This window comes from Alosa sapidissima, chromosome 19, assembly GCF_018492685.1.
Source record: "Alosa sapidissima isolate fAloSap1 chromosome 19, fAloSap1.pri, whole genome shotgun sequence".
Lineage (NCBI taxonomy): Eukaryota > Metazoa > Chordata > Actinopteri > Clupeiformes > Clupeidae > Alosa > Alosa sapidissima.
This window is the reverse complement of record NC_055975.1, coordinates 8,157,148-8,183,194: the sequence shown is the minus strand read 5'-3', so window position 1 is coordinate 8,183,194 and position 26,047 is coordinate 8,157,148. Positions and strand designations below refer to the sequence as shown.

Genomic DNA, 26,047 nt, shown 5'->3' with positions numbered 1-26,047 from the left:
TTGCTAATTAAAATGAGGAATATTATTTGTTTTTGCCCGACAAATGAGTGGTCTCCCAAGACCTGTGCAAGGTGAAGAGAGCACAGTGAGAGGGTGTTTTTTTCCCCCTTCACTTCCATTTCTCAAACTCATTCCACCTCCATTCACGGACCCCCACACTGAATAAATGTCCCCTTTTTAAAAGTCAAACGGAAGGTTGCGAGTCAATGGAGTAGTTTCTTAATGGATCCCACCTCCTGCTCCCCCCTACTCTCCCCCCTCCTCCCCCGACTTGTGCGAGGTAGCCTGTAGCCGGTGACTGTGAAGGAGTAGGGGCAATGCTTCATTTTGAGGTAATGACAGTCCCTGCAGATCTATGCAAATGCCAGCTGCTGCATTGGCTGCCGCTGTAAAAGATGGTAGCAATTAGACCTTGCACTTAAAACAAGGTGAGTCAGGACCTTTTAATGGTGCGCTGTTCCTCAGCCCGCGCACACGTGGTGGCTCATATTTTAGCTGGAGAACCGCCCAGCATGCGTCGCGCATGGAAAACCTCCTCGGGCTTAGCGCTGACATTCGGTGCCTTTGTCTAATGAAGTGAAGGTTTTTTTTATTAATTTGTTGTTCTTATGGGTATTATAGTAACACTAAAAGAAAAATGATTACAGCAAATTAGTAATGGCTAGTCAAATGCAAGGTCTGCAAAGAGATTTTGATGTTGAATGCTGAAAAACATTCATGCTTTTGAACTGAAACCCCTACAGTCAATCTACAAAGCTTTCATTCAATTTTACGACCCCCAGTTATATGACAAGAATATTCGTATACAGCAACTGCTTGAATGTGCACAAATAATTGTGCATTCAAGTATTTGCACAAGTGCTCATTGGGAAAAAAATTGACAAAGGGCAGATCAAACAGACTTCATTAAAAGTGAACCTTACAGCAATCGATTGGAGCTCCGGGTCTCCGCACAGCTGAGTGCACCATCCATCATGATGGAGTAGACCTCTGTCTCTCCTCCTAAACAAACCAACCCCCACTAGCCCAGCCTGTCGCATCTCTCTCCCCTCAAGAACTCCAGCCTCTCCCATTCCCCCACCACAGCACACCGCACAAAGGCCTACAGACTCCAAGGTTATCGGTCTTCTGATGTGTGTGTGTGTGTCATCTCAGGCCTTGGTGGTCACTGGGACAAACAGACAATGTTTGGACTGCAGCACCAGTGCTCGGGGACCTTGCACTGACAGCCTTGAGGATAGGGCTGACCCCCCCCCCCCCCAGCCCTGGCCTACCACCACCACCACCACCCAGAGGTCGGGGTGCAGTAAGAGTTGACCCTGACTAAAGGTCACAAAGGTTCAGAGGCCATGGCGGAGCTCACAGACACGTGGAAAGCAATTAGAAAAGCTCCTGAAAATAGCTGGGCCCTCGTAATGTGCCCAAGGAGGGGCTGCTTCCTCTCTTACGGCTGTGATGTATTTATATGGCCAGAAAGCTGTTATTCAGAGTAAAGGTAACACAGACCAGTGCACACACACTCTCGCTCTAATAATTCCCTCAGTCATACTCTGTTTTGAATATGTGGCTGTCCCCTGTCTGTGGGCACAACGTTGGCATCTATTTCGGACAGGATTTTCATACGCACCTGCTCGAGCTGCTGGACAGTCAAACCAAAGCTGATGTTGTTTTCATTTTTTAAAAAACCTTAGCCAACCATTTCCCTTCCGACACAAAGAGGGGTTTATATTTTCACTTTCCCCTCTCTCTCCCTCTCTCTCGCTCATGCACAGAGGATTCACTGAAGCGCTCCGATGGCAGATGTGGAGGTCGCTGGTTTGGGCCTGGTTGTCGTTGGGTCCAGCGTTGCAGCTGCGGCGCTGTGATATTTTCATGATAAATGACATCCTTTCACCTGGCCAAGGCAAATAGATTATCTTGGCGCTTTCGCATTCGTAATGTACGACGCTCGGCCCCTTAATGAGTTGGAGTAAGTGAGCAGTCACCTGCAATATTCTGCCCATTCTGCTGGTAATTCTAGTGAAGTGGACATGTTTACACAATGTCCAACAACGCTTTAAATAAACATCTGCGTCAGCTCTTTCTCTGCTTTTCTACAGAAGTAGTTAATCGTTCTGCAGAAATGCACTCTGGATTCTCTCTCACTCAAACTCTTTCTCTCTCTCTCTTCTAAGTCATTTCCACATTGCTAACATTAGTGCTCTACATGACCACCCACATCTCACACAATAACCCTCACATTGTGGTGGTAAAGTAATACTGAAAAATATATATGTTTATACTTCTATGGTAAAGAGATGTTCATATCCATTTCCATCCTTACAGTATGTAGCCACAGAACAACATGGCAGTAGGTAGAAATGATTGATTAAACCGTGTTTATTTTCTTTGGGATGCTGGTGGAAGGAATAAATCAGTGAGAACAGCCATTGAATTGTGAGAAGACAAGTCATCTTCTCCACCTTCCTCTGAAAGTCTGTCTTTTCTTTAACCCGAGTACTTTATAGAGAACAAAACACAGTTGCCACATCCTCTTGACTTTTATGAAAACACCATAAAATGTACCAGTACTCCTTCATGGCACCAATTTCCGTTTAGCTCAGTCAATATTGTTTGTCTCTGTGTGGCCTTCACTCCTCGAGCAGCTTGTCCATCAGGGGAGGTGAACGTGTGCCCCAATACTTTCAGATCTCTCAGCCTGGCGATCGTGGATTAATGCCCGTGTAGTTATCGGCACTTGCCATGTAACTCAGTCAGTGGCCATTCGCCCAGAGCTAGTGCCAGCTCTGGTGTGTTCTCCTCATGCCCTTGTGCCCAGGTCAGCTGAGATGGCATTGGCATTGTGCACTAATCATGCCCTGGGTCGTCTGTTAGCAAGGATTTGGGAGCATGGGGAAGGTGTGGGCTGGGCAGCACACATGACTAAACAATGGGTGTGAGCAGCAGAGAAGAGGAGAGATGGGGGTGGGGGTGGGGGTGGGGGGGGGGGGGGGGGTGCAGGGCAGTCCTGTGCCTTCATGCTGACTGACATGCCTCCACTGGCAGCCTGGCAGATCGCTGCGGTGAGCGCCGTCTATCAGGCGAGAGGAGGAGGGTAGGAGCGTAGGAGCCCCCTAGAACAAACACGGCCCCTCTTTACTGCCCATGGAGACGCGGGGCCCGAGCCCGAGTCACACGCTGAAATAAATACAGAAAAAAAATAAGTGCATTTATTTGTTCTGCTCGGCTGAATTAAAGGGAGCCGTCATGCGTCAAACGCAAAGGTCATCATGTGGCCGTTCGGCGGGGGAAAATCTCCTGGAGACGATCCAGATCCCTTATTTGAATAAGCAACGGAGCAGGATTACAGGCTCCAGCCTTCGGGGGCTGGTGCGCCCGCGGTGAGCTGCTTTGGCAACTCTCGATCTCTCAGCTGGGGAAATCGGAGCGCGTCGCGAGCGCATCTGAACACCATGAATGCATTATATCCCCCTCCCATTAGCATGCGTGCTCGTATGGATAATGCATATGAGACACACGCACGCAACCCATTTCATTTCCTCTCCTATGCATCCTTCACATTTTAGATTCAATGCATCCTCTTATTTTAGATTGCTCCCTCTCTCTTCTTCCCCCTCTAGAATTTTGTTTGCCAGTGAATTTCGAATGGAGTGCCTGTGGTATGTGAAGTGTGATGCTGCGATAAGAAACAATAGGCAGACGGTTGGGGGAGGTGTGCTGGTGCAATGGGGGGGGGGGGGGGGGGAACCTGGAGCCTGACACATACGTGAGAGGCAGCAGCAGTGGCAGTGGAGGAGGAGGAGGTGGAGGAGGAGGAATCAGCGCAGCTCTCACAGCAGTGGTGCGACAGCAGGGCCATGTGGCAGCACAGGGGTCCTTCAGGGCAGGGTGACCTTGCCGAACGCCTGCTCGGCCGGCCAGCCAGCCAGCCAACCAACCAACCGCCTGCCCGCCATCACCACACGCAACAACAGGCTGTCACGGTAAAACGCTACGCCCGTCGGCTAGATGCGTCAGCCAAAAACGTTCCGGATTCACCATCCCTGGTTTCTTGCTCCCCTCAGTTCTGCGGACACGCTGATAGGTGTGAGCCAGGTCGAGTGGCCTCGTATTGGCCTTGCCACTTTGTTTGCCCTCCCAGACTGAGCGTTAGCACGTGCAGCGTATAGATTAAGCCGGGAGCTGTCAGAACTAATTGAAAGTAATAGGGGTAGGCGTTATTGGATTAGCGCACAAGACATTGATACTGTAAGGGAGAAACAGTTGGCCAGCGACTGAGGAATATTAAAATTGGCAGTGCCTGCTTCCAAAAATGGACCGTGAAAGTCTTAGGGTGTATTAGCGAATGGGGAAGACAATTCGTTGCAGATTGTTTAGGCCTACTTTGATCATCACTGCCTGCTCAAGCATGATACAAATGCTTGAAAAATATGATATAATGGTGAATTATGACAAAATTCACCTCCAGCACAAATACATCAAATATCTTGAATTTTCAGAATCTATCCCTGTAGCTTCACAAAATAGCTTAATAATAAATGCAATATAAAAGTATTACTTGTCTGTAATTGAAGTTTCACTGTTTTCTTCACAAAATGTAAATATAAAATCTGACACACATAATTTGGTTTAAATATTGTGTGTGCCTCGTAGCCTACTGTGGTAAAACTCCTTGACATCTACTAACCTAAAGCACAGTGCAGTATGCTTTTGAGAAAAGCTACCTAAACCTACATGCTACATAGCTACATGCTACACACATGCTGCTATTTCCCCCTCCTTCCGCACTGACCGGTTGGCCAGTGGCACACTGCATCACCGCACAGTGACAGGTGGCGGCCAACCTAAGAACCTCTAAGAGATGTCAAGGGTGGACAGGGGTTGGGAGAGATCCTCCTTCAGCGCGGTCGTGCACAACTATTACTGGTCCTACCACTGGGGAATCAAGCACCGAGACGAAGGATAGAAGAAATATGGTCACATTTGAACAGATCATAAAACAAGCATCATAAACATGGTACCAGTCATTCTAATCAGCTGTTTCAGTGATTTATGCCAGAGAAAAAAGGAACTCGTCCATGTAGTCAGAGTTACAGGATTTAAAAAATCTCTTCTCTTTACAGAGAAGGCAAATGGGATTCATTTATATCACCATGGCTACCAACATATTTAAACTCACCTTGGGGACACGAGTTGAGAGTATAATGTGGCTAGGCCCCTACAGGTTGAGGGTGATAGAACTCTTTTTCAAGTCCTCTAATGTCTCTTATTGAAAACAGGTGAGATACAATATATTTTCCCCTTTTCAAGACAGCACATTAAAGGTAAATTGTTAGTAGATAATAGTCTGTGTTCAATCTTGTTGTTCTTTGTATTAGAAAAATGCCCCTTCTGCCTTTGAAAAAAATGAGACTGGAGGGCAGATTGTGCACAATAACAAAATCTAAAGTCTGTGTGTGTGTGTATCGGGGGGGGGGGGGGGGGGTGCAATTTGGATGGAGTACAGTAATAACATGATAAATTATGGCACATTTTCTTCAGGGGACATTGCTTGAGGAAATGTACTAAAACGCCCAGGAGAACTGGAAGTCATCAATCATGGCGCCGCGCCGCAGCTATTGTGGTGGCCCTGAGGAACTGGCTTTGCACAGCAGCCAGCGTCTAATAGTGACACAGAATGCAGGCCCCCCCTCGGGGAGAGACCAGCCACTCGCCTGCTAAGAAAACAGAGCAGGAGAGGGGATCAAGGTTTGTTTTCCCTCTCTACTGCGCGTTTCTGGGTCATTATGTATTGCGCCCGGGCGGGTGAAATATCAACGTCCTTGGCTACAGGATCTTCGTCCCCTCCCCGAAAATGACAGATCTCATTATAAGATAAAAGTGACAAAGATAGCTCATAATGCTTCAGAGAAATGTAAAACCATTAGCAGGTCATTGTCATAGTTCTAATGTGTCCCTTTAAGCGGCTTAGTGAACTGGTGGTGAAGAGTGATATAAGGATTAACCTATAAGGGAGTTTACTGAGCAGTTGAGCTGGCATTGATGAAATTTCGATGTGTAGCGGTATCTTTCAAGGCACCAAAGAGGCGCAACATAGCACTAGAGGCCTTGGCAAAAAAGAGGGGTCCGGGTGGGGGTGGGGACAGGGGGGTCAGGGAGTTGGCCGTAAATCTGCCACCATGCATGTGAAGGATGACACAAAGTGAAATTGGGTGCTTCGGGAATTTCCGAAAGCGGTTTGATGTCCTTTAAAGCTACTTTTTTTTTTTGGAGAGGGGCACACAAACTTAATGGGGGAAGCAACTCTAGTAGAGACTCATTGCTCATGGCTGGCGACAGCACGGGGGAATTGTCTGCCATTAGTCTGAACATTACATTTACATTACGTGGAATTTATGGTAGTCGACATCACGTTAATTTTGTACCATTTGTGCACGTAATTAAGTTCTGACCTACGAAGCAAACAGTTTGCCTTTGCGTAGATGATAGTGCCCAGTCAATTACGAGTTGGCAGCGGCTCTTGTTTGAATGGTAGAAATGACTGCAGCGTCCCACTGACAGCACATGAAGCCTGTAACATGGTTATTTATGGACTCTTTGTTTTATCAGAGCAGAGAGGGAGAAGCTCTGCAGTCATTAATATAGATTTGCCTTTGCTCTGTGCTTTTCGGGTGCCTGCGTTTTAAACACTGGTGATGATTAATTACCCAACCATATCAATCATTATATTAACTCTGACTGTGTCTTTAACACATTAGAAAACGGTGCTCATTAGCAAGGGGGAAATTAGCTGTTGTGAAGACCCATTCATGCGTGTGTGTGTGTGTGTGTATGTGTGTTTGTCTGCACAAAGTAGTAAGGTTTGGGGTTGCTTGAAGAGGACTGCCATCTTTAGAAGTGTGCTTATCACTTTTTTCATCTCTTGAGGAAACATTGGCTTGAAATTTAATCATGCGATTTCCGCACCTTCCGCACGCATCGACTGCATCCAAAATAACTGACGCTGGCCAAATGGCAACGCCATGGCAAGCTGCGAGCAAACCAAAGCATACTGCTAAGTTTGTGAATGCAAGCGTAAACTCATATCCAGATCAATCTTGGTGTATAACTGTTTCAATAACATACAAAAGCAATACAGTGTTGGTGTCATATGATAAAAACCCTTTTTAGTAGGCATACATTCGCCATTATTAGCTTAGCAGTAATGACACATCTGAGAGTCTATAGACAGTTGCCATCGCGATAGCAATCAACCACGTTAGACCTAAATATTCCCAAGGTGGTAGGCATATTAGTGTGTCTCTGTTGCGTTTATGTTGTCATGCCTCAGCAGGTATTATCAAAGCCCCTTTGATTACATTTTCATATGACCTTGACCTTACAGGGTGTTGCAATCAATACAATGGCTAATAGCATCCAAGTAATTGCCACAGAAATAATTATTTCACAGCCTTTGCATCTTTTCACCCATTTATTTCTCTGGCAGATGGAGGAACTAAAGACCTTGTAGAGAAGATGGATTTGATGAATTAAAGCCCAAGATGCAAATGTAGATTTCTGTAATTACATTTTCTGATCATAATGGTTTTTCCACCCAATAAAGCTGCCACCTTTCCTTTAGCGGCATTTTGATGATGGATATGTGACAAAAATAAATGGAGAAAGACATTTTTTCTTTAAAGATCACCTTGATACTGAAATACAGAGTGTAAGAAAACTGTGGATAAAGTACTTTGAATAACAAACCATTATAAACGTCTTCAGAACATAATAGCTAGATGGCAAAAACAGTTTGATGATGCAGAATGTTCATTATATTCTGGTGACACACATGAAACATTCCTTCATTCCAGAACCTGGCTCAAGACCATTTTAATAGGTCTTTGTATTTGCCTTGCAGACTCCAGCTTTTGTATACAATTTGTATTGTTCTAGTTAAGATTGCGAGATGTGAGTTGCTATCGTGCCATATCATTTATACCATTAAAATTCTTCCGTTTATCTTCTCCTATTAACTCTGTGTAAAAAAAAATACAGATTTGATTATGCTAATAAACCATCTTTCCAGGCATGGTAATAGTGGAGCAGTTCAAAGTCATTATGGTATGAAAAATATCCATTTGCACCCTCACACACATGCAAACGCAGGCAAAGTGCACATTGTTTAATGGTATTGATCAAGGTCTGGTGAGCTCCAGGGTTCGTTCTCATTATGTGCGTCTTATTCATGGTTTCTTGGGTAATGATGCCCACAAAGCAATTACCCAGTCCCATTTGTGTGATCCAAAGGAAGGAAAAACACAATGAGGAGAAGATGTTGTAGACCAGAGAGAAATGTGATGTTGTGTCCCTTTCCTGGGCACTTCTGCAGTGGTACATGGCCAAAGCGCATCATCAATGATACAACAATTAGGTTTCGAGAAGAAATTGATTTATAAAGAAAATTTTATAATACAGTATATAGAGTGGGTTGCTTTAGTTACATAGATTTAACATTGTATTAGGACACATGCTAACAGTGCCTCTCTAGCATTTGTTCAGCTGCTTCTTCTTTTTTCGATTCCCTACCTCGGCAACCACTCAGACACACATCCCTGGCCTATGTGAGAATGGCCTACGTGCTTCATCGAGCGCCTGAAGATTTGTTCCCCGCTACAAATGTGCAACAGCTGGAGTGCTGCAGAATGCATGTAAACTTTGTATATATAATTTGGTGACAAGTCAGGCTTAATCATGCTCCACTCTGCCTGAACAGAGGAGGAGGAAGAGGATAGGGGGTGTAGAGAGAGACAGAGAGAGAGAGAGAGAGAGAGAGAGAGAGAGAAGCACAGGAAGGTGGCATATGGGGGCTGAACGGGGGAACAGGCAGCGGGCAGACTCGCTCGCTCGCTACTGTTGACGAGGATTAACATGCAAGCAGCAGACAGCGGCACAGCCCCTTGCGCTCTCCAGCAAACAAGCCGGGCAGAGGCAGCGGGACTGCCAAGCTGACGGCAGTGCCAGTCATCCTCCGAGCCACACTCATCCTGTTAGCACGATGCCACGTCCACCTCCCCTAGCGACCGCCGGTGGATCCCATGTGCTATTTGTTTAGGTCTTTTTTTTTGTTGGTTCATACTGGAAGAGCTTAGGCATGAGCGATAAGGACTAAGCTACTCAGCTACAAGTGTCCTGACTATTTGCCAGGCGTCCCCATTAGGCCAGAATGGGAGTATGTGTGTGTTCCATTAGAGGGACACAGTTAAACATACACAGTTATTTCACTGAATGATTTTGGCATCAATCTCCAAGCAGCATTGATACCTCACTCTTGTGTTACAAACAGGATGCTGTCTGGTTGTCCAAACGGCAGAGTGAAGTAATTGGAGATGTGTTTGCGAGCATGGTGGTGGTGGCGGCGGCGCGCGTGTTCTGGCCGTGCTTCTGGCACTGGGAGAACCGGGGGGGGGGGGCTGCCGAGAGTGCTGTGTGCGCTGGCAAGACCAGCTTGTGTCTGCCGGCGTGCCACACGAGCCGCTGGCTCCAGCTGGTGCTCTCCAGGCGTCCAGCTGCAGGGGGAAGGCGGCCCGGGAGCGGAGAGAGACTGCACCCCTTGTTCTCGTGGCGGCGAGCGAGCGAGCGGTGGCGAGCAGCTGATTCGCTGTGTCAAGGACAGGCAGCGCGACGCGGTGAGACCCCGCTCCACGCCGGCCGTTCGCCGACCACTGTGCCTGGCTCGGCGCCGCCGCTGCCGCCGTGCACACAAAACCGCATGGTCCCAGACAAAGAATATTGCCTCAGTTGGGACAGAGTGCTCGTTTCAGAGCAGAATGGACTGCAGAATGTCTTCATTTGTGGGGGCCGGGGGGACACATTAGAATCTTAATTTCTCACAAAAACTTTTTATTGATGGACCTCCAACCAACACCTGATTCCTTCCTCCTCCACCTGATCTCCTTATTGTCCGTTCGACAATAGTTTGATCAGTCTGCCTAAGAATGTGGCATGGCCTAGGGATAAAATGGATGAAGCATGTGAAGTTGCAGCAAATGGGAAAACTTCTTGGAGACTCACTTCAAACATATGGAGACCAAACTTTTGTTTGGATTCCAACTTAAATATGCTGTGCGTGCTTTTGTGTAAAAATAAACGTGTAAAGCAGAGGGAGAGGGGAGAAAGACAGCAGGGCGAATGGTGATAAGAGTATGCGTGTTTGCGTGAGTTTGTGTGAGAGAGTGTGTGTGTGTGTGTGTGTGTGTGTGTGTCTCTTTCTGTTGTCGTGATGCATTATACTTTCTCCTTGGGAACACATGGCAAGGTATTTACCAAGCCATCTGCTAAAACTGCCTGGCTAAATCCATCTATCTGCTGTTTGGTTGCTAAGGAAATGGATACTTTGGCGAATCGGGTGGTCGGTATTGTGCGGCGGCTCACCTGTCAGCGTTGGAGGCCCCGTATGTTCAATTGTCATCAATTTAGACGGGGAAGCGGAGTGCTGACCCACGAGACGGTGGTGGGAGATGATTTGCGCAAGTCCCTCTGGACCGTGGGAGGTGTACAGTACAGGCTGTTCCTCACTCTCCATCTCTCTCGGCGTGCAGTTGTTTCATTACAATCGCAAAAAGACCAAGCTTCAGTGCATACACTTCAGAGCGACGCAGAGATCGTGGAGGAAATCACCATACAAGAGCTGCCCACAGGCATGGTTCTCAGGGTCAGCTGTGAGGTTGGGGGTCAATGTCCTCGTGTGCTTGTACATCAACCATTATAGTGCAGAGCACCTGTTAAATTACCCACGAATCCAAAGCAAATGTCTTTGACGCTTATGAGGAAGCTTTCATATGTTGTGTGAACCGCTAACATAACATTTATCCAAACCTGTGCCCCCCCCCCTCCATTGGAGCCGATGTACAACAGCAACTGAACGCCATTCATTAAACATCTGCAGCCCTTATGTATGCAAATGATTTATGTGGGTGAGATTCTTCCTCCTGCACCATTTGCCAGGTAACTGTCACTTACCTGCCGATTATTCACCATCTTTACATTACTGTGAATTTGAATTGGGCAATGAAACGGGTGCAGGGAGTGCCTGGCAAACACAAGGTGCTTTGCATCAGGGCCGATAGCATGTGAGAGAGATGCAAAACCAAGAGGCTGGTGTCATTTGCGCGTTCGTGGCATGTCATCCCAGAGGCTATGTCAACAGGCAGGTGCACCTGCCAAGATAAATGTCCACGGTCTTTTGCCTACAACTGTCCTGCCAGTCACACCTGTGTGAGTTATACCTTGGAAAATACTATGATTGTTCCAGGTACATGCACACAGAAGAACAGGAGCACGACCCGTCACGAGAACTTCGGTCATCCATGTCTCAGCTAATTGCTGAATTAATTTCTGGAGGCTTTCCACATTTATGTCACGGCATAATCATGAACCTTTTCTTTGACACAATGTTGAGTTGGTAGTCCAGATAACATGCCTGCACTGGATCGGTAGCCTCACTCTGGCATTGTGCTGTGACACAGGCGAGAGCTGGAGATGTGCTGCCGGGTGAGGGCCCTTTGAGAAGGGTCGTGACCTCGCCAGCACTGCTTTGTCATATTCGTCCGTGCCGGTGACAAGTATGAGGGGTCTCTCGGAGGGCACGGCTGCGGTCATAAATCAGGGGAGAGAGATCGTGGGACGAGGTGTCCTCTCGCTCCCGCTGCCCAAGGCCCTGCCCTAGATTCAGGGAGATGGGGAAATCATATTAACAAAGGCACCAGGCCTGGCGCGTGCCACTGAGGCACTGATGAAAGATTAGACGAGAGGAAAGAGGTTTTTTCTGTTCTTCTGTGCTCAGAGTTCTCAAAGTTTCTCTCAAAGTTGGTCAACTTGTCATTCACAGGTTTCACAGCAAGAACATGACCTCATTTCTACTGACCCCCCCTCCCCGCCCCCTTAAAATGGCCCAGTGGTAACTGGACTTATACTGAGACAAAAGCTTCATCATTACAGGACATATTGTCAAATAATGAAGATGGGTAGTAGGTTTCCCCACTCACCCTTAAACAAACAGATCATACAGAATTCCCCTGTATGAACACAACCCCATCTGAACCAAACTTAAATCAGAACCCTGAGCAACCAACCAGAACAAAGGAACTTCTTAATTTTCTAACACGGAATACATTATTGCTGAGTGGCGGGGGTATTGCAAGGGGCCGAGGCTGCGGCTGGACACCTGGGATTCTCCGCGTTGTTTGATCTGGCCCTTTTCAAGCACTCCGATCATCCAGCTAAATTGCATCTAATGGACAGGGCCCTGCCACTCGGAAACGGAGACGCGGGGGGAACAATTTGCCCGTGCGTGCACACCTGTCCTTTGTAGTTCAGAGGCGCATTGTGCCGTCCTCGCCGGCCGCATTACTCTCGATTCACAAACAGCACTCAGCGCGGCGGCCAGAGTGCACCGGGGCCATTTAGGGGCTGAATGAGCCGGGGACGCTATTAGCCCCCGGAGTCTGGGTCCTCTCCTCCGCCAGAACAATGCCAAGGGACGGAGGAGGAAGGGGGGATGTGGGATGAGGGGATGGGTGGTTTCGAGGGAGGGATGCATTGCTGCACCTGTCCTTTCAATGGAATCCCCCCACATACAGGCGTGCATGATGTATGGGACACACTTTATCCATGTGCAGCAAGGCTCTGTGAATGGCTCAAACAAGCAAATGGAGACCTATCCATTGTACAGTGTGTCAGGATGATTTATCAAAGTGATTCCCTGGGCCTGGGCCTATGCATAATGATGAAAACAGTTAGTATACACATGTTTGTGGGCAGACCATAACCTGCGTTGGATTCATGCCCCATTATAACCTGTGGGTAAGTATTTGGACACAACATGATCAGATGTATTTCCCAGTTGTAACTTATATAGCCTAATGACGGTACCACCTGTACCAAACAAAGTTATTCTAGAGCTGCCTTTAAACTTCTTTCTCTTTTCAACCTACTTTTTAGACTGACATTTATCCACTAATTTTGTCTGGCCTGGCATTTACTTAATTAAGAATACTAATAAATGAGCAGCGCACACTCCGCTATGATTACATGATCAGTGGGCAATTTAGCGTTAATTTACTAGCTGTGCCTGACCTTCAGCTGGATTCACCACTGTCCTTATTTTTGTGTTGGAGGGAAATGTCACAGCATTTTCACCATGTTATTACAGATTTAGCAGCAAAGCTTATCTCTGGCATCAGCTAAGATAGATAGGGTCTGCTATACTAGCTTCCATGGCTATACCAGAGAAAAACATTTCCAAGTTCTCCATCTAGAAATTGCTCCCATACTTATAGGCGGTATTTAGGATGACATTTTTTTATTTTTATCCATTTTTTCATTACTTTTTTTAAATTCCTTTGGAGAGGACAATTACTGTGGCAGTGCTGCCTGTGTGTTAGCGAGCAGGTGGCTTGAGTGGGATAGTGCGCACATTCCACTCTCTGATTCCAGCTTCATCCTCAGTGTCCTTCACAAGTCCTCGCCGTCACATATTGTCGGCGGCTGAGAGACGTGGCGGAGCTTCGCCGCCTGTGCGTCTTGCGTTACTTTTTCGAGCACAGTACGTCGTCACTGCGAACAGATTGTTCCGAACAGGCTCTCTGCATCCACAAGAATTTAATGGCACGGCACTCATTTGAGAAGAGATTTTCAAAGCATATGAACAGAGCTTCAGTGATGATTTTCTGGAAATTTATGGAGGAGCTATGGGCTGGGGAATGAAAACATCCTTATCAGTCACATCCGACAGTCGTATAAATGACTTTGCATTAAGTCTTAACGCAGCACATCTGTGGTGGTGGCTCTATCAGTGACAAGCAGGGGTGAGCAGGAGGCTTCCTGACCTGCTTTACAGCCTGCTCATTACACAGAATGGAGCTTGAATTTTTAATGGAGACGACCAGGGAGGCTGACAGAGAGCTGTCGAGATGTCATTCACCGTGAAACGTGATGGATGCCCCCGGGCACATGCAGGCAACAGACAGACAGACAGACACAAACACACACACACACACTACTTAGATGCGCACACAAACACAGTCAGTCAGACACACTCACACACATACCTTGGAGGACAGTGGAGGCCAAGTGCCTGAATAATATATAACAGGAACTCTCGTCTCAGGTGTCCGGCCCATGGGTCTGTGACATGGCTCTGATAGACAGAAATTCCATCACATCTTTACATTGCCTTATAAAGAGCAATGTGCTACATTCATACACAAGCGTACGGTCATAATGGTGTGTAAATATCCATGTCTCAAATGCGCCACTTATACTATTCTACCACTTCTATTCTATTAACCTCAAAAACATCTCTCATATCCTCCTCATATTACATATCTCAAATCAGTTGTTCATTGTGTGCTCTCCTAATACACCTGTCAATTAAAATGAGGCAACGATAACCACATTGGAGTGTATGTTACAGTGCTTTGGTAACACTATAGAAACTATAGGCTGTCTGGGTTGTGTAATGAGCTGCCAACGCTTTTGATGTTGGGCTCTTCTGCACATGCACCGTATGCATGGCTAATCTGCTTAAACAAGGTAAGGGATCCCCTCACATTGAGGGCGTCCTCTAATGAGAATCTAGCAAGTATCCGGTTCTCATTCTGCTTGCTAGGAACATTGAGAACATAGCCAGCTGACTCACCAGTGTCGATGTCGGATGGAACATGTGGTACACAGGATTGCACGGTTCTCAACTGGTATGCAGAAGCTGTGTGAATGAAGCGTGCAGAACATTTAGAAAATAATGATGATGAAAGTCTGCCACAGAATGTACTTGTATGCTGTAGGGTCTGTTCATGAAAGTACTTATTCGGCTAAATGTTTCTAAATGCTTCCCTATCTGGACAAAGAGATGTGTTAAAAAACAACACAAGTTGTGTTGTTTTCATTGCAAGTTGTGTTATTTTCAGCACATAAAAAGGAAACAACACAAACTGTGTTGTCCCTGTCTGGACACAGAGATGTGTTAAAAACAATGCAAGTGATGGGTTTTAAAACACATTTGTTTTAAGAGTGTACAGAGACATATTGATACATATTTACCTCCATTTTCTACCACAGCTATGGATGTCATGAATTTATTATTTAACAGCAGTACTACTGTCATTGATTCAGTCATTGATGGTTTATTATTATTGGTAAGTTGTCCATCGTTCAACGTGGAGCAATAGATCCATTCCCTTTGAAGAAGTATTAACTCAACCAGGAAGACTTCTTCTATATTATTTGTAGCTGCTGTTATAATTTCTGCAGATATCAATAAATAAATAAATCCAGTATTAAATTACAAGTAAGTATATGTATTACTATTGGCATTGATGTCTACCACTGAGTGACCATGACCCTCCCATATGGGTATCGTATACCAACTGTACTCCGATCCGTTCACCAGTGGAAATTCATACTCCACATTTGACCCTGGCATATCCCCAGTAAGTTGTAGCAACACCCATGAATTAACAATAGGCCACAGTAGAGCCATGGAGATGGCTGTGGGCCACACGGAGCCTAATTTGGTCAGGGTTCATCGAAGGCCATTGACATGCTTACTGTGTAAGATCAAGGAGGTTAGGATTGCTGCCAGATAGGCGTCTTGTAAACGGATATGGCGTTTCATGCTGCGTTGCCTTCCACAGGCACCACATTACCAGCTACTTCTGCCTACCAGCAAGTTCCGCCACATGTCGGTGTGTGGCAGGCAAGCACTCTCATTTTAAAGAGCGTCTTGGAGTAACGATGTTGGCACTAAAGAAATATCGCTGGTGTTGAAAGAGTGCAGGTTTCCCTTTATGAGCGAGACTTTAGGTGTGCTACTGCAGCCTTGGCTGTGTGAAGAGAGCTTTATTGTCATCTAATGAGTTGCAGGATTTAATGTGTTGGCCTGCCAATTTTTAGGGATGGCACAAGTGCTGAAATGAACAACATTTGATCAACAGATATGATACAAGGATACAAGGAAGTTTATTGTCACATGCATATAGTTACTGGAAGTAAGAAATGCAGTGAAATTATGTCAGCCTATGAGAGACACAAGATGCGTCAAACAGACTATAACAGCATTTCTTGGGAGGGCAAATAAGTGATTGAAGATGAACTTCATGAACCTCTTATATCATTTGACTGTGAATGACATTTCAAGCTTGACCAAAAGTGGCTTTGAATAGCATTAGAAGTCTTAAAGCTCTGGAAATATGATGTAATCAATTTGCAGTTGAAGTGTGCGCTGACCACTAACACTAATCCCATTGAAATTCTTGAAAGGAGCAGTTTTAATTCTTGTGCAAGTGACCTTATCACTCTTGTTATGTTGTTATACTTGTATAAAAAGTCACATGGATGGAGATTTGCCATGTTATCACAAAATTATGCATTAAGTGTGTGTTTGTGTGTGTGAAAGTGAGTGTGTGTGTGTGTGTGTGTGTGTGTGTGTGTGTGTAACGGGCTGACACGGCATATAGAGGAATAGAGGATATCCTGTTTCCTCTTCTGTCACACTGACTGAGGATTCCCTGAATTCTACAAATAATATAATTAGGAAATTCCTGTGTGCATTTTGCATGTTCCTCAAATGCCAAGAGTACCAGAGAAGGAAATCAACTGGAGCAAATAACAGATGTAACCATTTCCACATGATGTTATGCTGAAAAGGGATGTGAAATGTGCAATGTCCTCTTTCTGTATGTGTGTGTGTGTGTGCGTGCGTGCGTGCGTGCGTGCGAGTGTATGACTTCAGGGACAACCAGAGGTTAAGGGACTTAGTCAGGACTGTGTGCATTCTAATGAGGACCATGTGTGGTCCAGGGCCTTTGGCATTGCGAGTGTGTATGCGTGTGTGCATGTGTTTATATCATTAGGGCAGCATTTACATACAGTACATCAGCAAAGCGTGCATGTATATATAAATCTGTGTGTATGTGTGTGTGTGTGTGTGTCTGTGTGTGTCTGTGTGTGTGAGTGTGTGCATGCTTGTATATGAGCGCAAGAGTACCTGAATAATAGTCCAACAAGAGACTTGAATCTATTTGGAAGCAGGCATACCACATCTGAAAAAGCTGAGTGTATATGTGAGAATGCAATGTGTGAGTGTGTATTTGTGAGAGAGAGAGAGTCTATGGGTGCACATATGTGTGCCTGCGCGTGATTGTGTGTGTGTGGTACATGGCGATAACTGTGCCGATTGAGCTGTAAGCGGAGCTGCCCATTGACCGAGGGGACGGAGCAGTGGCTCTCCCCTCCCTGGCAGGTGCGGCGGGGAGGCTGGGAGAGCGAGCGTGGCGTGGCGTGGCATGGTGCGGCGCGGACAGGACACAGCTGTCAGAACAGGGCCTCCATTATCTGGCGCTGCCTATTGATTCACCCTGTGGGATGTTTCCTATCTGACTGAGCTCATTTGCAGAGCGCATTTGCATGGCTAGGAGCGGAGATCGATAGCCAGAGGTGTTCCGGGCTCCTTTTAATGGTCTCTTCTTCGATCAGCGGGGACCGCCCCAACAGAGGGGATTCGTTTCCTCTAATTATAGTGTATTTTAATGGGGAAGGGACCCATAAAGGATATCGCGGCGGCTAATGCAAGTGGGTTGGCTGCGGAACAGGAACGACTCAGAGCCTGTCAGAGGGACTAACAAATGGGGTCATTTTGTAATATTTGGACCACAAGTTGAGATTGTCAAGCCAAAACTCCTACATGGTATACAGTACGATCGGGCGGTTGTATGAGAGATAATTCGCTCGTCATATCCATCTGACATGTTTGGAATATCTTTTGCTATGGATAGCCATTACAAGAGCAAAATTTAAAGTGGAGCACATGGATTGTTTTATGATGTTTGTTTAGACATTCTTCAGTTACTCAAAGACATTGCTGGCCTTGATTAAAAGGTCCTGTAAGGAGTTGAGAGATCCAAATCGCTTGTGGTGCAATCGAATAAAAATCCAAAATCCAAACAAAAGGTAAATAATTTATAAATCTTGCACGGCTAAACATGTCATATTCACAACCCATTCTCATCGAGCTCATGAACAAGTCCCTCTTGTGAATAAGACAGTTCATGTTAATAAGGGCTAATGTATTCCCTAGTGTAGATTTAGACAGTGAGGATGCTGTTTATTGGAGGGTGCCATTTATTGGGGCTGCATGCTCAGTTGTTGTTTTTTTCTTGCTGACTTCTCGGTCTGCTCATTAGGTTAGGATGGAGAGGACAGACAGACAGACAGACAGACAAACAAAGAGACAGACAGACCGACCAACAGACAGACATGTTTCGTTCAGGCCACACGGCTGTCTCCTCTCTCCAGCTCTTCCCTAATCAGCTCTGGGAAAGGAGGCAGAGCTAAGGTGGGGAATGGTTGGGATGTTGGGGGGTGTGAGAGTGCAAAACATAATGAATAAATAACATTCCCTAATCCCGCGCAGGAAACATCTTTTCATATGAAAATCTCCAGGTTTTATCTCACGATCCGAACATTGTCAATCCAAAAGCAGGGAAATCTCTGAGTAAATGTCCCAGTAATCTTGGCTTAATCTGCCTCCGCCTACTGCGTAAATACCCCTGAATGTGCATCTGCTTGCAGATTTCTTGTTATATGTGTATTTTAATCAGAATAGATTGTCTTTAAATACCATTGTAATATTCCTTGTGTTTTTCTTGCGCGCGGTGAGCGACTTCGGGCCCCGTTTAGGAATATTCTTGAGGGGAATGCGTGCTTGGCTTGGCTGTATCTAATTTGGAAATTACAGTGTTTATGGCTAAGAATAAAAGCCTGGGTTTTATAGCTGCGAGCCGCAGTCTGTGCCTGCCGCCTTCAGTCCTACTGTATTGTTGTTTGTCGGGGGTGGGGAGGTGGAACCAAGGGGTGTGGTGGTGAGAAAGAGAAGAGAGAGAAACAGACAGAGAGAGAGAGAGAGAGAGAGAGAGAGAGAGAGGGAGTGAGCATTCAGAGGCCTTTCTTTCTGCTGGAATGGCCCTGATGTGATAAGTACTGTTTTAGGCTGGCGAATGCATGCTCGCCTCCCATGTTTATGTTTCTCCCCATCTCTGTCCTTCCCTCTCACACTCTTTCCCTCTCTCTCTCTATTTATCTCTTCATCTCTCTCTCCTCTCTCTTACAGTCTCTACATCTATTGTTCAACATTTGGGGGCTCATGCGGAGCTGGCCATCGGAGAAGCCAGAATTAGTTGCACTGTAGTGTAGCTCTCCTCGGGCTCTTCGTCCACTCTCTCCTCTGCATGGAGCTGTGCACATGATAGCAAGCAGATGTTGCTCAGATTACGCATCGCATGGACCGACCTCTCCCTCTCACTGCCCAGCCCAGTCCAGTCCAGCCCAACGGCCTACCCAACCAAGCCGCCAATGCAAGCACAACCCACTCACCCACCCACCTCCCTCCCCTCCTCCGGCAGCCTCCTTAGCACCAGCGCTCCGGCGCTTTTCCTGGCAGCGGCAGTGGAATCAGTGGGCCCAGTGGAGCTGACCCCAGCGCGCTTGTGGGGGCACTACCCGAGGACTGAGGGTCTGGACGAGGCGAGGGGGTGGGGGGGGACAGACCATGATGTCAGTGGGGGGAAATGAATAGGTCACATGTGGCTGTGGAGAATATGTGTGTATGTGTGTGTGTGTGTGTGTGTGTGTGTGTGTGTGTGTGTGTGTGTGTGTGTGTGACTGTGCGTACGCATGTTGATTAATAGGTCACATGTGGCTGTTGTGAATGCGTGTGCTGGAGTGTGAGGAAATCAATTGATGGTTTTCAGGCTGGAGCAAACAGTGGAGAAAGGGGGGTGGGGGCAGACAGTGAACATCCAATGTTGACTGCGCCACACCCACACACACAAAACACAGCAGGATGAAGAGCCGTCTCTGAATCGTGGGGTTTCTGGAAGAGATTGCAAGATATCCTTGTACTTCTACATATTATTTGAGATGGGAATACTGGATATTAGCTGGTGCCTGGAAACCGAACGTTGCATTCCACTATGCACCACACAAGGCTATTACAGCAGTAAATGAAACACGTTGAGACAGCGGAGGCAGACAATGTGACGCTCTTTAGAAGTGACACAGACTCTAATCCCTGCCTGAGGGTGTAGCAAGAGGAAAAAAGAAATGTGTGGCAGCCATTGCTGCTGCTTTTTTTCAAGTGCATATCTCTGCAGGGAGATGGTAGAACGTGTGTGTGTGTGTGTGTGTGTGTATATATATGTGTTTGTGTGTGTGTGTGTGTGTGTGGAGAGAGGAAGGCAGTCGGCGATAAGAACAGAACAGTGAGCCGGAGCGTCGGACAAGGACGAGGTGCACACAGACTGCCGAGTGACGCGGCTGTCACCAGCCTCTCCCCCGATCTGGGATCCAGAGCGCCAGATCCAGCCGCCCTGTCGGAGAGATAGCACTGCCAGGCCCCAGTGATCCGGAGGCGACGGCGACAACAGAGGCAGTGATGGCGGCGGCGGCGAAGGCCGTGGCGACAGTGGCAGCGTTATCGGCTCGTGCCAGCGGCATCCTTAGGAGCTCAGATCCCTAATCTGGGCACCGCGTCCCCGTCGAGGCTCTCAGGAGTAAATGAGCCGTCGCGGAGCCCCGCCAAGCCCAGCGAGGAGAAGAACAGAGGCGAGGAGGAGGAGGAGGAGGAAGAGGAGGAGGAGGAAAAAGAGGCCAGCACAAAAGAGTCCCCCTACCTGTGTAAACCATCTCCACTGTCGGGCCACTGAGAGGATTTCACAACACAGGCCTTTCGTCGGCGGTTTTATAACCTTCTAAGAACAGGCATTCTGGGTGCTAAGAATATCTTCTCAGGATTCAGAAGGTATTCAGATATTTCTGTGTAGGAGACTTGGATGTTCCTCATCTGAATGGGAAAGGGAATGAATTGTAATGAGAAAGAATGCAAAAAACGGATTTGGTAAATCATGGTTATTTTTATAGCTGTGGCACAGAGCTAAACATCCTTCACTTAATAGATGCTACACAAAATTAGCCTGGAAAAGACCCTGATAATCTAGAAAGATTAAGGGTCTGGCAAAGAACAATGTAATGGCCCAACTCGAGGGGCGGCAACAAACATGCATTTAAAAATCTCACTGCACGCAATTAGATAACACTAGACTATGTTTACTCTGAATGATTTCGGACTTCGACGCAATCAGATAACACTACGACCAATGTGTACTGTCATCCAACGTTGCAGTGCTGTCTTCATCAATTCAGCTAGTTTCCCGGAATGTTGGGGTAAAAGTAACGTGCATCATTGCTCTTTGCCAGAGTGTCTCGCAGAGACAATTCCATTGTGCTCTCGCGATAACTCTGGATTTCCAGGGTAACACAAAATATCACAAAAATCAAGATCTTGATTACACAAAAAGGATCCCCAATGCAAGTCTCCGATGACCCTTTTCTATGTCACGGTGCCACACCTAAAACACAATATCCAAAACTTCAAGTGAAAAAGAGCAAATGACTCATCCTAAACTGGATCCACAAGGACCCCCCCCCCCTCCCCCTGTAGGTCCCTGTAGTAGGAAAAAGTCTGTTTGTACTGATCATCACAATCATTCGTGGACCCTTTGCGTCATGCAAGCACTTGGTAATTAAAAACAGTTGTAGCGAGGCCACCAATGTTTACGATGTCATGTTTCAATGTTTTTGAAGCTGAATGACCCTCCAGAATGATTACTTTATGAATCCTTTCAAAGTAAGAAATACATTATTGAAAAAGCAATATCTGTTTTGAATCTAATACAAATAACAGCTATTGCCCTACAAGGCCAAACTGACATTGTTCACCTGAACTATTGTCTATAGATGCCCAATTGTAATGTGGGAGTTGTTGAAAACCTCCAACTCTGCCTTGCCAATCAATTACATTGCAAGCAAACCGAAGGAGCGGAATATTTTATGACAATTTTTGATGCATTTCATTGTGCTTCAAGGGCCATTATATAGAAGAACATGTTTAATGCAGCGGAGAGCATTCAAATGATGCTGTAGTTGGGCTGAGCGTCTGAATAGCCTTTGTGTTGTTTACCACACTTGATTGTCCTGCTTTTCATCAACACTCTAGACTTTAATTTGGGCTGAATATCCCACTACATTGAACGGGCGTACTTGAACCGCCTTTCCACATTAAGGTGAAGAGGGACTGCTCGTGATCTCGGCTTTGTTTACAATCAGTCCAGATTATTAGATTATATTTGCACGCATATGATCTACTGGACAGATTTAAGCACTTAAACAAGCTGGCTCCATCCGTTTTCGCTCCAACACAACATCCCTTGGATTTATGAAAGTGTGTTGTTCTAAAAAAGAAACAACAGTCCACTGATTGTTGACAGCCATCGCTATTGTCCACATTCCAAAATAAACAAGACGGATATCATGCTCTCAGACAAAGCACATGCATGTAGAGCATTTATCTGCCACTCCTGCAGGAATGCGACAATGGCTCCTAAAGAGGGGGGGGGGGAGCTGTCAAACGATGCCATGGAGTCTTGCGGAGCCTCCGTGATGGTGCTCAGGCCGGGATGTCTGCTGTCAAGCCAAACAACACAGTGTGTCCCTCAAGTGGCTGAGGCCTGTCTATCTGAGGCCGCTCTGGCCATTGTAAGGGAGCCCATTCAGGCCAACCCCCGCGCGCCTGAATGCTTCAGTGACACGGCTCAGCGGCAGCAGTGGCCGCAAACAACACACAGCTGGACAGTGTCACTGACCAGTCACGAGGAAACGAGGAGGAGGGTGGGAGGGAATGATGGAAAGGAACAAAGGATGAAGAAGGGAAATGACATGCTTTCATCCATGATGGCAGTTTTCCCTCAAATATCAAACAATCATATCCATTCAGAGACATTTCAATTGTGAATACTGTCAATAACCTACAGTACTAGTATATGTACAAACCAACAAAAAAACAAACCTTTGAGACAAAGCAGGTCCTCCCACACCCTCGAATACACACATAAACACACACACAAACAAAGAGAAAGACACAACCAATCAGACAGACACACACCACACTGTCGGTAAGTGTGCACCTTGTGGGCACAGGCCTCTGTAATATGATGGCACAGCTAATGTAGCAGGAGGCCGAGGGCTCACGTCCCTGTGCGCCACGCCTGTATGCGGAGAGAGAGAGGGTCAGTCGGGAGAGCGATGGCGACTGAGCTCTTTGGCAAGGGGAGGGCACCTTCATTAGTCTGGGGAGCGCACACACACACACACACACACACACACACACACACACAGCCGCCCATACTCCGCTCCTCTGTTTGTAAACAGTCCATTAGTTGGGTGCTTGAAGGTAAACATGTTTACTTGCCAGTGATGGCTTGCCAGTGCGGCTCCTCGGGCCTCTCCGCAAAAGGGGATGTCATTAGAGGAGGAGGTGGAGGAAATTAATGTGCCATTCAGGATGACTTCTTTGTTTTCCATTGACATGATCATAGAAAAGGCTGGAGGGGAAAAGTGATTTACGCGCACGAAGGCAGACACATACACACACATACACACACACACACACACACACAGACGTATAACACATCTTGTGACAATATTACCCCAGCATCTCTTGTGATTCAGCGGCTGGGATGGAGCACAAAATGTGCTGCCATTTTTGTGCTGGCAGAAAATGACTTTTCCGCGCCCAATATGAGCCTTTTGTCGTTGGCTGATTACTGATTGTATCTAGTCATTTGCAGGCATTGTACCACCACAGCATAGTTGGTCGATAACTTTTTTCAGCTCTTTTGTTTCCAGATGGAAGCGTCGGCAGTGAGGCAAAGTAAAACTGCTTTGGCGGGCATGCGCTTTAAAGCTCATCCCCGTTCAAAAGGCGCGGGTGGGAGGTTTGGGTGGGGGGTGGACGGTGTTGGTTGTGGCGACTGCTCCTAGGCTAACACTGACCTCACTGACTGACTGACTGCGGTGGGGGGAGGACGTGAGGAGGATGAACCTGTAGTCTCCTGTCTGGCCAGAGTGTGATGGATGGCGGCGCCTCAGGCTGAGGTGGAGCAGGAGACCCTCTCGGAGCTCATGGCCTCTCTCTCTTATTAAAGCGCAGCCACTCGGCTGGTCTCTCACGGCTCGCTGATACCCCAACACACTCAGCCGTGCTACAAGGCTTCGCTCACGTCTTTCAACATTCTCGTTTTTTAACATTCCGAGTCTGAGTCTAAAACAAAAAAACGAACAAACAACAACAACAAACCACACTACTTCTGGAGCTACTTTTAGAATTGACAATGACTTTTGACAACAGGTGCAAATGAAATGGGTGGTCGGATATAAAAATAACCATTTGTTTATGCTGTTGGCGACCTCAACCCGAGCAGCAGGTGCTGTACTCTGATAACATCATAAGCGAGTGTGCAGGTGTGAGCAAACAGGAGGGAGGTAGGCAGTGCATCACGCACTCAGGTCTTGGGTGTCAGGCTGGATACCAGAGCTCCTTTTGTGCGGCATCCCTGGGAAAAGTCTGTCAGCACAGAGGGAGGGTGGAGGGATGGGATGGGATGGGATGGGGGGGGGGGTGTCTGAAAGGCAGAGGCATGAAAAAAAGACAAGAACGGATAACCTTGTTTCTTTTTTTTCCTTCTTCTTCTGCAGGTCCTTTTTCCAGTCACGTTGCATTGCGAACCAAGGAAAGAAAAACACAGATACACAAACGGGTATCAGCTCACCAATTTTCATATCGCACTGTTTCAGATATGAAACGATATATTACATGTGAAATATAAGATATATTTCAGATGTTTCTGTGACTTTGTAAACGTATAGCTATTACTGAGACTGAGACAAGGCTATTGGTTAAAGCAGAGGCTGCAACTCTGGTCAGAAACAAAGCAGCCCACTGGTTGATCGAATTCCATTTGCATTCAGTAGTGCTTTGCATTTCAGTGGCTAATTGATTTGTAACCTTGCAGTAGCTCTGGCTCCGGTGCAGCTCAGCGTAGGGCGGAAGCAGTGGCGAGCTCGGCGGTTCTGGGCCGAATTAGAGCAGGGAGGAGAGACAGGTCACAGGCGCCCAGCTGTGCGACAGGAACCCCACCAGGGCAGCGCTGGGGTTGAACTCGCCGCCGCAGCGACACAGCTGCTTCTCCGGACTCGTATGTTCTGGCGGCGTGAACAAACAAACATGCACGCAGGATCGCCGCTAAATCTCCGGTTTCGGATCTTCCACAAGCAAGTTGATTAAGACAAATATTATACAGGCAAATATTTACCTCAAGTGTTAGTCGACTCTTTTGCATGCTTGCTTTACTTATGGGGTGGTGTAATGTATTATATGCTACATTTGCATTTGATGCATGTTTCAATGTGAGGCAGCATGTTCATATGTAAGGTATGGAATATTTAAAGAGATAAAGGCAATTCATTTGAATTAGAACAGCACTGCAAATTTCACACATTTTCAAAGTAAGCCGGTATGCAAATTTGCATTTGTCAGCGTGAGACTTAAGTACATCTAATTATAAATTGTTATTTGTTAAGCTTATTTATTGTCTCAAACATACATATAATTTACATAGTCTATACTTGCATTTCCATCCTCTAATGCCCTAAGAGCTGCAAGATTATGTATTTGCGAGAGCTGTGGCAAAGAGGGAGGAAATCAACAAATCAATACTTTTCTCTCCATATGACTGAAGTAGTGTCCTTGACATAAATAGACTTCTGGTGAGAGATAATGAGGAGGAGTCTGTGAGAATCCCATCACACCAGGAAAAGAAAACACTCAAAATGAGCAGAATCCCCACAACACAACAGAACAGTGAGGCACCTCCCCCCCCCCTCCCCCCCACACACACACAAACACTGCATCATAGGCCTGGGCCAATGCCGTTCCACATCCGACTGGCTTCAGGGAATTCTTCAGGAATTAAGAAACAGATGATTGTGTATTGCAGAGACATTACAAGAGGACAATCCTGTCACAATGATGGCCCTAGTTAGGAAGCTTTGGGGACTCTCTTTCTTTCTTTCTCTCTCTCTCTCTCTCTCTCTCTCTCTGTGTGTGTGTGTGTGT

The 26,047-nt window shown here is 46.6% G+C and overlaps 1 long non-coding RNA gene across 1 annotated transcript; it reads right to left on the bottom strand.

Moving 5' to 3' along the window:
• Window positions 1–14,100: 14,100 nt before the first annotated feature.
• LOC121693144 lies at window positions 14,101–20,867 on the bottom strand. Its single transcript, XR_006025424.1, has 3 exons — window positions 20,709–20,867; window positions 14,681–14,746; window positions 14,101–14,179 (listed from the first exon to the last, which is right to left on the bottom strand). It is a non-coding gene; the product is annotated as an uncharacterized LOC121693144 (long non-coding RNA).
• Window positions 20,868–26,047: the final 5,180 nt, after the last annotated feature.